Source organism: Spinacia oleracea, unplaced genomic scaffold (assembly GCF_020520425.1).
Source record: "Spinacia oleracea cultivar Varoflay unplaced genomic scaffold, BTI_SOV_V1 SOVchr0_046, whole genome shotgun sequence".
NCBI classification, from domain to species: Eukaryota; Viridiplantae; Streptophyta; class Magnoliopsida; order Caryophyllales; family Amaranthaceae; genus Spinacia; species Spinacia oleracea.
In genome coordinates, this window is record NW_026614374.1 from 20,001 (window position 1) to 27,500 (window position 7,500).

Here is a 7,500-nt window from a genome sequence, read left to right on the forward strand (position 1 = left end):
TTCCTGAATCTACAAGAGTCAGTGTATGATTAAATTTCTATTCCTAATTGGATAAATTAATTAAATAGAATTCATGTAGGATTCTAATTTCAATTAATTCGTATCCTACTAGGATTGCGATTCCTTTTCCATAACTCTATAAATAAAGGCCTAGGGGTCATAATTTATACAGAAGTTTCAAAGTATTCAAAAGTGAGTTTTTGAGAGAAAATTAAAACACACATCTTGCTCATAAAGTGCCGAAATTTTCTAGTACCTTAAGGGCGATTCTAGTTGGTCAATCTTAAGGCGGATCCGGACGTGCTGTGGACTATCTACGGAGGGACGACACTTGGAGTCCTAAAAGACTTGTTCTTGTTCGGTTCGGGCGCAGCTAGGGAGGGCACGCAACAAAGAGTATGCATCTAAATTATGCTATATGATTATGTGTAAATAATATGTTGTCCTGGGTTAATGGTTGTTTCCGCATGATTTATGTAATGTCATATGTATCATAACCTAACAGTGGTATCACGAGCCCCTTATTATTTTCATAATCTAAATTGCATGAACATGGTTAAATATTACAAATTTGCAAGAATTAAAAGGGGTGATTAATTTTCGTAATTGTTAATTAATTGCAAATTGCGTTTATTTAATTATATGTACGCAGTTTTTCGGCAGTTTCTTCGTTACTCATCCGAATTGAGTGATTTTTGTGTCAATTCCGCATGTAAAAGGCATTCTAAAATTTTGACAAAAATAGTATTTTTCTGCCGAACCCAGAATTCTCAAATTCGAAGCCTAACTATGACTTTTCGAAGGTTTTAGTTTTTCGAATGCAAAATTTCGTAAATTTAAGATGTTAAATTAAATATTTGCGATTCCTGTTGATAAATCTTGAATTTTTGATTGACCTACTGCATATGTTTAACAAGTTTGAATGCCTAGTCTTGTTAATTATGCAATCTAATTTGTAATTATGATTAATTTGTTGAAAATTAGAATAATTTAGAATTAATTTGATTTTCATAATTAATTGTAATTTAATTAGAAACCTATGATTAAAAACCACCATAAAAATTGTAAATTTACGATAAATTTTAAATTTTTATGACCTAGACTTGAATCCATATCAATCGGAAATCAATTGGATAATAAATTTTCGATTTTTTCGCCCTAAAATTATGAAATTAATAATATTTATTAATTTGTCATTAATTTTAAATATAAATTTTAAAATTTTATGCGATTTGTTCAAATAACTTGCACGCACGAAGCAATGGACGCTTCGTGTTACCCTTAAGGGGTGTTGTATAATGCGGGCATGCGACGACGAGCAAGGGAGCTCGTCGCCCGTGCGGCACGAATGCAATGAGCAAGGGCGTAGTGCACGAGCACAAGGCAGCAGCCCTGCCTTGTGTCGTGTGCCACGAGCAATGAACGAATGGGCATGGGCGAAGGGCGAGCCAAGGCAGTCGCGTGTGGGCAGCAAGCGAGCTGCGCCACAACGCGCGCTGCCTCGCACAAGTGCGCGCAGCCTCGCGCGCAGCGAGCGCAAGCTCGCGTGCCACGAGCGCTGCGCCCAGCACTGCTCGCGCGCGCAGCGCGCGATGTCGCTCGCCCAGCGAGCGATGTCGCGCCCCAGCGAGCGATGGCTCGCGCGCGCAGCGCGCGATGTCGCTCGCCCAGCGAGCGATGTCGCGCCCCAGCGAGCGATGGCTCGCGCGCACAGCGAGCGAGCCAGCGCGCCCAGCGAGCGATCTCGCGCGCGCGCACTGCGAGCGATAGCTCGCGTGCGATGGGGCGCTGTGCGGAGGCTTGCGATAGGACAGCAGCAGCTATGCGACGAGCGCATGGGCTGCGCGCACATGGCCAGCAATGGCTGTGTGCGTACGGCCCATGGGCGTGCAACGCGTAGGGTGTTTGCGTTACGATTAGATCGTTTTGAATGTTTAATTTGAAAATTTCAGTTCACGTAATTTTAATTAATTTTAAAATTAATAATTTGAATTAATTTCTTGGATTTTAATTTTGAATATTATAATTATAATAAATGGAATTTATTCTAATTATTTTACTAAAATTAAAATCATGAATTAATTTAAATGCGACTGAAATTAAATTAAATTTTTGGATTCAATTATAAATTTATATGAGCTTTAAATTTTAATTAAATTTGTATGTTTCCGGTTAGACTAGAAATACAATTTTATGTTTAAAATTAGTAAAGCATATGAATTTATTGGTTTGAGTGGGAGCGCTTTTTAGTCATAAACTCTTGATTAGGTCTACAAATCCTTAAGGTTAAAACAACTCGATTAGAATTAATAAGGACTAAATAATTGGTAGATTATTGGTGCCCTTGATTAATTGCTGCAAATGTTTACGTGATGCATAATGTGTTTTACTAACCAGCTATGTGGGCCATTCATGATAATGAATGGATGAATGGTATATATTGTACATGTACTGTTTTGCAGGTTATGAAGTGACTAGTATGGCCCAAATAGGATAGAAAATATGGTCTGCGTACCATTAATTTGAATGTAATTGGTCTAAAGTACCAAAGTTATTTTTCAATTCAAATATAGTCTGCGAACCATCAAATAGTTGTAATTAGTTATAGCTTATCCTATTTGAAGAAAATGGTGCCTCCCACGGAGATTTTCAAGACGGACTTTGAAGTCAAAGCTTCAAGATGAAGTCGGGCCATACTAGATCACAAATATCTTATGCATGTTTTAAGTTATTTATTGCTTTAAATATGTCTTAAAATGCATGAGATCAAAAGCTTGATTATGTTGCATGATTAAGGATTTTAGTTCACTTAAAATCTAACCAACATAGTAAGAGCCTTAAGTTCCAAACTTAAAAATTGAGTTAAAAGGTGCCATGCCAAAATATACACTTGCTTGGATATCCTTTACATCAATCTAGTAATAGTTTTCGCTCAGCGAGGTGTTACTTATTGGTCCTAAAGGGGCAAGGTACACAAATAATTGTGAGTACATGTTAGTTTTGGTGAAACTCAACGATATAAGTAAGGAGTCCTTTTATGTCGTGGCAAAATCGATAGGTTTACCTAATAAGTTCTTAGACGTACCTATCAACCAAGAGTAGTTTCTAGACTATTAGCAAAAGGCTTTTGCTTACCTAAAATGTTTTAGAATTGAGTCGACAAACTGTGCTTAATTCTTCAATGGTTTTAGGGTCTTGGAATCATTTTATTCACACCTGCCGGAACAATAAATTCGAATAAAATGCTAATAACTTGTTTGAATTGCATGGTTGCTTTAAATTCAAGTTATTATTCATGATAAATGTTTAGACTTTGCATGCTTCAATGTATGTTTTAATTATTGTTTATAATTAAATATCTTGCACTGCAATAAATCCTTTTAGAAAGGTAACAGTAAATTTCCTCGATTGGTAGTGAATCCAAGAACGATTCACGGAAATGAGAGAAAGTGAGCAATTTAAAATGTACGTTTCTTATAGCGACTTTTATGGTTGTTTTCGAATATCAAAATCGAATGGCAAACCAATTGGTGCTTGTGAATTCAAAATACAATGTAGTTTTGAGATCATAAAGCATTGAGTTTAAACGCTCAGCTTTACCAATGGTTAACAACCTAAAATCCTTTTTCCATTTAATTCTCGAATGAGTCTAGTTCCTAGACATTCGAATAGATCGATGCTTAGAGAACTTTAGAAGCTTCTGGTAAGATCATCTAGTTGAAACAGAATATTCAACATAAATTAAAATGGTAAAGAACCTTGTTGGTGACATTGGACATGTCTAACAAAGTATAAAAGTCAACACTAAAGAATTCAATTCTTAAGACTATAAGAAAGGGTACAAGAAATAGGAAAACGAGGAACAAATGAAAGGAATTTACGATTCCGTTTCTACCTATAAATTTATGTTTAAAGAGAAGTGACCTAGCAATCAAACTTCCTTGGTATCATATACCGCTTGAGGTTCTTACTTCGGTAATAACTCAAATAATGGAAGCTAGGATACACTAATGACCTACAAGTGGGAAATGAAGCATGGCAATGCTACATTAGTTGTAGGGTCATCTAGTTTGTTTTAAGTCCTTTCAAAGGCTGGAACTCAATGGCTATTTTGTTCCATAATCAGCATACCTAAATTTCTGCTTCAAACACAGAAAGACTCACATTCAGAAGAACAAAAACAATGCTTGTTTGTTTGTTTATTTGAATGAAATGGTCAATTACTGGTTGAGTCAATATGCTTGATTAAAACAAACAACTCTTTAAAGAACTTTACTAGGTTCAAATCAAACCCTTGATTTGAGTTCCATTAAATCTTTGGCATTGTTGCTTAGACCATATCAACAAGTTAACATTCATAAGCTCTATTTTGATGGACTTTTGAAAGTTGGTTGATTTCTAGATCAACTTAAGACAAGCTAGTCTTACTTGTTGAAAGTAACAAAGAATATGAACTATTGTTAGAACGCCTAGACGATAGAGTTCAAAGCTAAAGAAAGGTTTTATGACTTTATTATTTCACATGGATTTGAGTGAATATAGGTTTATTTACTCAAATGTGATATAAGTTGAATCTGTTTGGCTAGTTCAAAGATTCAGAAGTATAAAATACACTCGGCAAGAAATCATAAAGATCTAGGTTAGATCATGTTGATGATTACTTGAGACCAAATATGATCATCAATGATTGTGTGTTGTAATTTCACAATCTAGCTCCATAAGATATGGCATATCTACGTTGGAATGATCGAAGTCAATTAGTACTTGATTCGATCAATGATGAATCATAAAGACTTTTCCTATAATTTCTAAAACAAAATGCTCAACTACCACCAAACTAAACCAAATTCGTCAAAGCTTTTGAAAAGTAATTTCAGAATAACTTTTTATAAAATATCTAGAGAATTGCAAAACTCAGTGGGAGCTTAGTGTTTGTCATTCGACAAACTAAGGCCCAAGTCTAGATATATGTTTCATTGTGATTTATTCAAATGAGACACAAGGGTATTGTTTCTACCACGAATTTTTGAGAACATAATGTTTGTTTGCTCGAAATAATGTCCTTTTAGGAGATTCGTTTCCAAAATGACAAGTGGGAGAAAATAGACCTCGAAAGTTTTCGAGGCGAACAACAAACATAAACGGACATTCCGGAGGCTTTTCGAAGTGCTTCAGAAAATCCGAACTTATTCTTTAAGGACTTTAGAAGTGGCTTTAAAGAATAGACATCTCTTAGAAGACTTTACAAGTGCTTCAAGGAGAACAGAATATTCAAAGGACTTTCAAGTGGCTATTGATATTCTATTGTTTGATGTTCTATACCCAAGTAGGCATAGAGTTCAAGTCACTGGAACTATGAGATTCTTCTATTAGATAGTAAGGAAACATAGAGTTCTGGTCAATGAAACTATGAGATTCTTCTATTCGATAGTGAAGAAACCTACAACTTGCAGTCAAACTATTATCATGTAGATTAATGAGTTTATGACTTGTAAGAAAGCTATGACGAAACCTAGATTCCCTAAAATGGTTAGAGGCCATATATAGACTCAAATGTTTTAAATGGTTAGAGGCCATAAAACATACTCAATGTTTTGATGACAAAATTGAAATTTTGTTGATTTGCAAGAATAGTTTCACACCTATTGGTTGCAAGTTTGTTTTAAGGATAAAAACCATCAAACATGGAATTGTGTTCACACACAAAGCTAGATTAGTTGCTAAAGGTTACAAGCAAATTCATGGTGTAAATTGTGTTGAAACCTCATGCATAATCGTAATGCTCAAGTCTATAATTCAAGCAATGATTGCATATTGGTACATATAGCAATTGGATGACAAAACGTATTCCTCAATCAAATGTTGGAATAAACTATGTACATGGTATGTCATAGGATTTGTGGATCCAAATAAATGCTTGAAAGAGAAAGCTAGCTTATAAAATCTAAGTACAGATTTAAGCAAGCAATTGGGAGTTGGAACTGTATTTTAGTGAAGCTAATAAGTATTTTAGTTTCATAAAATGTACATGATTCTTATAGATGTATAAGAAGTTTAGTGGGAGTACATAAAAACTTATTTGGTCCTATGTGTATCACACACATATCTCTCTATTGTGAAATAACATTCAAATGCTAATGACTTAGATTTGAAATTATTCATCAATGATGGACCATGGCGAAACTTAGTACATATTGGGTATCCATTGGAGATATTCGACCCATGTGAATAAATCTAAGTAAAGAATGTTTGAACTATGTATAAGCATTTACTAAGTTAAACATCAAAGAGTCTAAATGAGATTCTTAACCTATATTATATGTCGAAGAATTTAGCTGGATTCAGTATCTGCTGAAATTGAATAAGCTAAAGTTACATGAATAGAATTCAATTGGGAATTATTCTGCAAAAGAATTTATCATGTATGATATAATATGAGGATCGCCAAAAACGTATCGTATGACTTTAGCCATGACGAACATATACCAATCTCTATTGATCTAAGTGAAGATCAACTAGATCGAGATCAAGAATACTTATGGTACTTGAAAAGGTACATAGGAATAGTTCTTGATTCAAGGAAATAAAGATATGCTAAATATTGATGCTACACGCATAAACACTGGCAAAGGATCAAGCAAGACCCTTTGGAGTTAACCATTGACAAGGGCGAGCTAAAGAGCATCGTGTTTCGAAATGGCAACATGGATTGGAGACCATGAGTTGTTGCGTGGGAAATTAAAATATTAATTTCTATGTTCTAAGATACAGCTGGAAAGTCTTCCACATATCTGTGAACTGCTTGGATAAGCAAATCCAAACAAAGCATCACTAGCAACCTAAACAGTTGAAGTAAAAGTACTTATTGCCTAAGAAGCAATAAAACAGAGTTGTTTATGTTAATTAGTTCTTCATTGAACTTGGGAAGATCACATGTCTGTTGACTTAATGGTTCTTCATTGCAAAATGCGTAGTACCACTAATGTAGCAAGAAAGACTAGATCACAAAATAAACAAACTCGAAAAGATCTTATCATCATATCTCGAAGAACATTCGATGAAAAGGATATTAAGATTGGCAAAGCATGATAACTGAACCTATGCAACAAGTGAGAAGCAACACTCACATTGTAGCAATGGAAATCAAGCATAGCTTTGAATTCCATGAACTGTTTTAGAAGATGGGTTTGAGGCCCATGCTTGTAAAACATTGGGGTTGAACATTTATCATATATGAAATGTATTTTCATATTCCATTTAATCTTGGTTTAGTATTAAATGATGAGTCCCTTCAAATTTGACGATATATTCAAGATAGACTGTCAGGACCAGTCCTGTGACTAAGAAATGTCTATCAAGTGAACTTGAATGTCAAAGGTTGAAAATGGTCCCTAATCGGAGTTTTCTATAAAATTGGACGCATAGAAAACGTTAGACGATTAGAATGCAAGATGACTAGTAGTTCTGTTTCTTGAACTATGTGGACATGGCAATGTCATA